Here is a 6,847-nt window from a genome sequence, read left to right as displayed (position 1 = left end):
ACGACCCGTTTAACACGATTATTTTAACGGGTCGTGTTGACCTATTAACCCGTTAATCTGAAATTGACCTATTAACCCGAAAACTAACCTATTAATCCGTTAACCCGAAAATTAACCTATTAACCCGAAATTTTTTTTATTTTATTTTTTTATTTTTATGTTTTTGTTTTATTAAAGATGTATTTTTTGTTTTTAAAAAATTAGTAATAGAAAATTATTTTTATAAAATTTTTAATTTATAATATTTTTTAGTTATTAAATATTATATTAGTGATAAAATATTAATTTAAAATTAAATTTAAATGGGTTGTAATAGGTATATAATCGTGTCGGGTTGAAACTGACATGTTTAATAAATGGGTCGTAATGGGTCAATTTCGAGTTAAACAGGTCAACCCGAAAATGACACGATTAATAATCGTGTTAAACAGGTTGACCCGATTATGATCCGAATCCATTTATAATAAACTCAAATCTATTTATTCCGTGTCATTTTCGAATCGTGTTGCCGTGTCATGATCTAAATTGCCAGGTCTAGAGCCGGCTGTCTTTGATAGCTGTCAGTGGTATTCTAAGTGTCGTGCTTGCTGCGTTCTCCTTTCAAAAAATAAAATTTAAAGCTATTTAAAAAAGAACCAAAAAAAAAAAAAAACAACGAAGAAAAAAAGAAATACAAATTTGGATGGTGAAATACAACTTTGTGGTCCAAGTATTCACCAAAAAAAGAAAAAAAGTGGTCCGAGTTTCTTTTTTTGTTTTTATTTTTTTATTTTCTTTGCTTCATGATCTGGAGTCTGTAAACTCCGCTCTCTTTCTCTCTGTACAGGGTTTCATGCGGAGAGGGAGAATGGTGAAGCAGATAGTTCGGCGATGGCTTCGATCTCTCTCATGAGTTTCTGGCAATTCACCTTTCGCTGGTCGCAGCCGAGCTTTTCGAGCATTTAAGTGTCAGTTATGGTCGCAGAGCTCTGATCATTGATGGCTTAACGCCGCTTGCTCAACTCTGCTCGTATCCACTACCCTCGCGCCACTTTGGAGGTACTTATTTTGATTTCCACTCTCTGTTCGTGTTTCGAATTTTTATGAGGAAATGAAATTTCATTTTGGACCCTTTTTTTTTTGTCCTTTTTAATTTTTGTGTTGTTTGGGATTCTTCCATCGTTTTAGCGGTAGTTGCAATTGTTTTTTTTTTTTTTTTTTTTTTCTTTTTTAAATAATTTTTGAAGAAACTGTATTGTCAGTGAAATCAAAGTTTGGTATTATTTTTGAATACATGCATGTGAGTGTGCATTTCCAAATTTGGTCAGTTTTTGAAGTTTTGATCAATTGTTGCATTTGGGATTTTGCTGAAACTGTGGAATATGTTGTTTAATATTTTGCCTGAGGAGTTCAATTGTACCTAGTTAAATAGAAGCTAACATGCTGCACAACATAGAGACTATGACATAGTCTTGGATTCATCATGTTGGTTTCTAACACTTCCATCTATTTTGATAACCATGAACGTTGCATTTGGTTCTGCAGTATTTAATTTAATCTAATTGACATTTGTGTAGTGATATAAAATTATAAATGTTAATTTGGTTCTTTTGTAAGTTCACCTTGAATAGAAGGGTTATAAAGGTGTGCAGAGCAAGCACTGGGCTGCATTGCATTTCTTATAATAGAAGGGTTCCATTAAACTGAATACCATATGAAGTTCACAACACCTTTGCGCCAAAACTCTCTTAAGATAGACGGAAAGAATATATTTTTTTCCCCCTCCTAGGCCTTTTGACTTTATGGTCTCTTGTTTTTGCTTTCTTTCTCGGTTTACATTTTGGTTCACATTAATTAACTTTCTGTGGTAATAAAAGGTTGGTACTCTAGGTTTTTGTTCCTCTAAAACTTAACATGGTTCTGGCTAAGCTGTCATATTAATTGGTTCCATTGGCCTACCTTCATTTATCTAATTTCTAGACTGAGTTTGCTCTGCTACAGTTATCCTTTCCTTTTGGTTTGATTCCAAGCTCCCATTTTGAAATCTTTGCTTGGTAGGCTATCATACTTCTAAAATGCAAAAAATATTTTTATATGATCATCCTTGAAACTCTTCTGAGCATGTTTTTTTTCCAAGACTTATTGACTGGCTTTCTCTTGTAATCCTTTCCTGTAATTTTTCTTCAATCCTTTTCTTAAGCATGTACCTAAGGACTTTTACATGGTGTCAGATGTGGCCTGATTTAATTTCAAGGATTAAGGGAGGTGGTATAGATGTGATCCAAACTTATGATAAACAGCCATGGTCAGTGAGCATTTTACCTGACTTCAGGAACACCGTGCTCAACACTGCCCAGGTTTGTTTCATTCCTTTGCATTTGGTGGTGTTGATAGCTCAAATACTGAAACTATCGGTGGAAGTGATAGTTCAAAATTATTGACAAAATGAGATACATGAGCTTTGTTGGAAATGTAGATATACTTAACTGTGACTGTACCAGACATTAGCTTTTCTGTTAGTGGTCCACTTACAGAAGTGCTAAAAGTGGTTCACTGGGAAACGGTATTTAGAATTATCATAAATATAAAGGCCACAGTTGATATGACTCTGACTTATAAAAAGATTAACTAGCTGTGATTAATCTTATATGTCCCTATAATGCTGATTGGGAAAGCTTTACTGATAGAAGATCTATTAGTTGCTGTATGTTTGTTTTTGGAAATTTAGCCACTTGTAGATAGATTCGGAATGTTGTGGCAAGATCTTATAAAGAGGCTGAATACGATGCACTAAGTCATATAATTTGGATTTTCACTTGATGTGGATAAGGCTACTATTTATATTTCATGTTTTCTTTTAATCAATGTTTCATGAGAGAACAAAGTATATTGAATTCTACTGTGAAAACAAGATTATTGTACTATTAACATTGTTCTTTTGTTTGAAATTTTGTTGAAAGTACTCTGAAATTTTTGCTAAACAACATTGCCACAATTCTAGAAATTGATGCTAAGGACGACAATGTTGCTTACCTATTCTAGTCGGTTAACATTGTAAAATTCTTGATTAGAATTGTTACATAACTAGAAATACTACATAACAATATCATATTAGTCTGGAAGCTGTTTAAAACATGCTTCAAGCTTATAACATCATTACAGAGCCAGTTACGTCTGACTTTTCCATATCACATTATTTGGAGAATGTTTAGTTTCTTTTCATCCCACACAATTTTGTGATCGATTTACTTGGTTTTTATCATTTCTGCAAAGGAAGAACATAGCGATTCTTTTACTTCTTTTACTGCTCCTTCTTCCTTTCTTCTCTTTGGATTTATTTTGGGAAATGTGTACAATTAGTGCATATCCCTGTTGTCTGTTCCTTGGTAATGATTAAGCAGGTTGCAGCGCGAATTTCTTTCAAATACTGACTTTGATTTGCCTCTTTCATCAGATAATTCTATGCAAGAAATGATGACCGAGAATAATGGTTTCAAATTTCAATGTCAGGAAGTCCTGGTTGACGTTTTTATTTTTTAAAGTTTTTGGGTTTCAAATTTCAATGTCGGGAAGTCCTGGTTGATGTTTTTATTTTTTAAAGTTTTTGGTAAATGTGAAGTCCTGCTTGACTGTTAAAGAGCCTGTTGGTATTTGGGGAGAGAAACACTTTTATTGTCCAGTACATGGTGCATTTGAATATGATGGACTTATCTGACCATCTCTGACCAGGTACATATTATTCTTAAATGTGACGATAACCTGATGAGATAATCTACAGGAATAGTAGCATTCCTATGTTTCATTAATCTCTCTTTCAGTAATCAATTTTCCAGTATCCTAAATAATAGTATTATGACAATTTCAGAAATCGGATATACTTATCAATGTGATTGGCATATTGAAGATGTACATTTTTCTTATGAAGCACCCCTTTTTTATTCGCAGTCCTTGTTCTCTTCTTTTGTGACTTCCACATGTTATTGCTTTCATTTATTTATTTATTTTTTAATTTTCTTTTTATATAATTTATTTGAGTAGAAATAAATACTGAGCTTTTGTTGAATAGACATATCAACTTTTTCTGCAACATGGCCATTTGGGAAATTAACGTATTTTTCTTTTCCCTAAGCAACTCGTTTTGGTGGAGTTGACACTTGACAGTTCTTACATTGGTTTCCTGCATCTTATGCGTCAATCCCCTTTACATTGTCCCCATCAAGGATGTGATTTTTACCATAAACAGCCTTGGCAAAGCAGGTTTGGTGAAGGTAGGTCTTTGTCCCCCTTAACTCAACTGCCATGGCTGAATTTCCTATGTAGGAATATTGTTGGTCTTGCCTTCATGATCTGTCTAATGGGTTCATTCACTATGCTTCATTTTGTATCTATCTGCTTGTATCTATCTATCTATATACTTGGTGTAATTTTAAGAGATATTCTTTATCCGTGCATAGAACCATGTCATCCCAATGGAGTAATTGATTTTATTCTTCATACTGGCACCAAAACATTTCAACTCTTAAGATTCTAACTGATGATGTCTGTTAAATAACTGCTTCATTCTCTTAGGGAATGTAGAATATTTTTTCCCAATGATCACAGTAATGGCATTTGGGAAGGAACATGATATATATTATCCAGCAGTTGTAATTGATAGTTTGATGTGCGTGTATTTGTTAATTGGCAACTTTAAGGTAAATTTGCTTTACACTGGAAGCACTGAAATTATGGAAGAAATTTGTTGAATATTAGCATGTCATCTCAACTTGGTAGGTTTTAGTAATAGTTGGATTAATATATTTCTGTGTGCGTCCAAGGGGTCCGACCACTGAGGACTTGTGTGTGTTCAATAAAAGGTTATTCTGATCACTGGTTCTCATGAACAAAACCACTGGGAGAAAAATGGATTAAACGCAAAGAAGTGGAACAAACCTGAAGGTTGTTCATAAATCCATTCTTAATCTCTTTCAAACTTCTGCATGAAGTTCTGTATTGAACAGTAAATAAAATGAATTTGACTTTTTATATGTTTTATGCCTTCATTACCTTCTGTTATATTTTCATTGAATATAAGTATAAATTTCAGGTTTTCCAAAGGGCGGGCAGACACATTGGTTGTTGTATAAAGGTTTTGCAGCCTGTTTGTTTTTCGCCAGGGATCCAATGAACTACTTTTGTCATCTGAGGCAGTGTGTTGCAGGTAAATTTTTAGTATGTTCAAGGCTACGTACAGTGTGTCTTCTTTTCGAAAGTTTCTGGTGGCTAGTGTTAATTTATTTAGGAGACTCATTTTCTTTGGGGGCAGAAACTTTTTAGCTTTGTTTGAAAGACAATACAAGTAATCCTACGTTTTGGTGGAAAAATTTACACTATAAGAAGGAAGTCAAACTATGAACATGGGAAAAAATAAAAAATAAAAAAATAAAATATTATTAAACATTTTGGTTCGAATAAGTGACTTAGGCATATGTTTTATGGAAAGAGAAAGCTAGAGAAAGTAAACCTCGTGGAGAAACTAAATTGTTGGATAAAGGGATGGAATCTACCATAAGTTTTTGTTTTTCTTCGTTGTAGAACCCAAAACAAATTCGTGGTTAAATGTAATAACTATTGCTTCCCTCTATGGACCACGCAAGACAACAAAATTCTCCCTCTCTCATCCCAAGCGGTTCTGTGAAATTGGAATAGAACTGATTTTAATCACTAGACGTTTTGAACTTATTACATTAAGTAAATTCTGTATAAATGATATGTTAAGTTATCATGTTACCATTAGTCCTAAAAGCTAAGCTCATAGAAAGGCCGCTTATGCTTGTGCGGATCATACTTTATTTGTCAATGTCAATTACTGTTGCATTTCCAATTCAAGTAAGTGAAGGATTAGCACATTTTTAGACCTTAATTGAAATGAAAAGTTGATGCAAATTACCTAAATCTTAGATGTTCGTCCATATTCTATCTTAATTGATTGGATTTGCTAGATTATCAAAATTCTTGTATTATACTGTTTCCTAAAGGATATATATACATATATATATATATATATTTGTATGAAATGGGACCCAAAAAAAAAAAAAGAATTATGGTGCTTTGATGGAGAAAGATGGGGCAAGGTCTAGAGGACAAATTAAACTTTCTGGACTTAGAAACGTGGACATAGTGGACAACGGATATAGATAGACCTGTCAAAGTTGTTATGGACCTACCTGGTACGCACACATTCACTTCCTATATTTATTTAAATACTTTTTTGCTTTTGTGTTTTTATTTTTGTAGGAAATTTTAATAATCCCTGAACTTATTTTACGTTTATTACAAATTTTCTTGTATGAAAGTTTAGTTTACGAATCAAAAGCTGAGACTCTAACAAAGACACGTGTAGAATACACATGGACATGATACATGTCATTCTTGACAACTGGTTTGACACGTACGTATGCCATGTGCTTATATGACTAACAATCAATCTGACACATTTGCCATGTGGCCACCTTGGCATGTTGGCCAATACCAGTTTGACTCATTTGTCTGACACATGCTTTGACATATTTTATGCCACGTGGTTTGACTATTAGGTATGCCATGTGTTTATCTTGTCCACTGTCCATCTGACACCTGGATTACGTGGACATGTGGCATCTTAACCACGTCGGCATGGCACGTTTTTGATCTTGACAACTGGATAATTGGAAGCCTGAAACAGGGCAAGAATTGACACGATGGTAAGCCATATGTCTTGACACATATATGCTGCAAGTTTATTTGCCCAATGCAAATTGGACACCTATCATACATGGACATCTGAATTTATGACGTGGATATGATGCATGTGTTGTCTTGATGACTGGACCATTTAACCCGACACGTG

General features: G+C 33.8%; 1 long non-coding RNA gene across 3 annotated transcripts; it reads left to right on the top strand.

Annotated features, from left to right (window-relative positions):
* Positions 1-590: 590 nt before the first annotated feature.
* LOC112492954 (uncharacterized) lies at positions 591-5,418 on the top strand. Of its 3 annotated transcripts, none has more exons than XR_007241849.2 (3): positions 591-736; positions 827-1,038; positions 2,211-2,960. It is a non-coding gene; the product is annotated as an uncharacterized LOC112492954 (long non-coding RNA). The 3 variants fall into 3 exon arrangements; XR_003057365.3 differs by lacking the exons at positions 591-736; positions 2,211-2,960 and adding exons at positions 4,109-4,247; positions 5,066-5,418 and having other exon boundaries at positions 743-1,038; XR_003057364.3 differs by lacking the exon at positions 591-736 and having other exon boundaries at positions 743-1,038.
* The last annotated feature ends 1,429 nt before the right edge of the window (positions 5,419-6,847 follow it).

Source organism: Ziziphus jujuba, chromosome 1 (assembly GCF_031755915.1).
Source record: "Ziziphus jujuba cultivar Dongzao chromosome 1, ASM3175591v1".
NCBI lineage: Eukaryota > Viridiplantae > Streptophyta > Magnoliopsida > Rosales > Rhamnaceae > Ziziphus > Ziziphus jujuba.
This window is presented reverse-complemented; position numbering and strand designations above follow the sequence as displayed.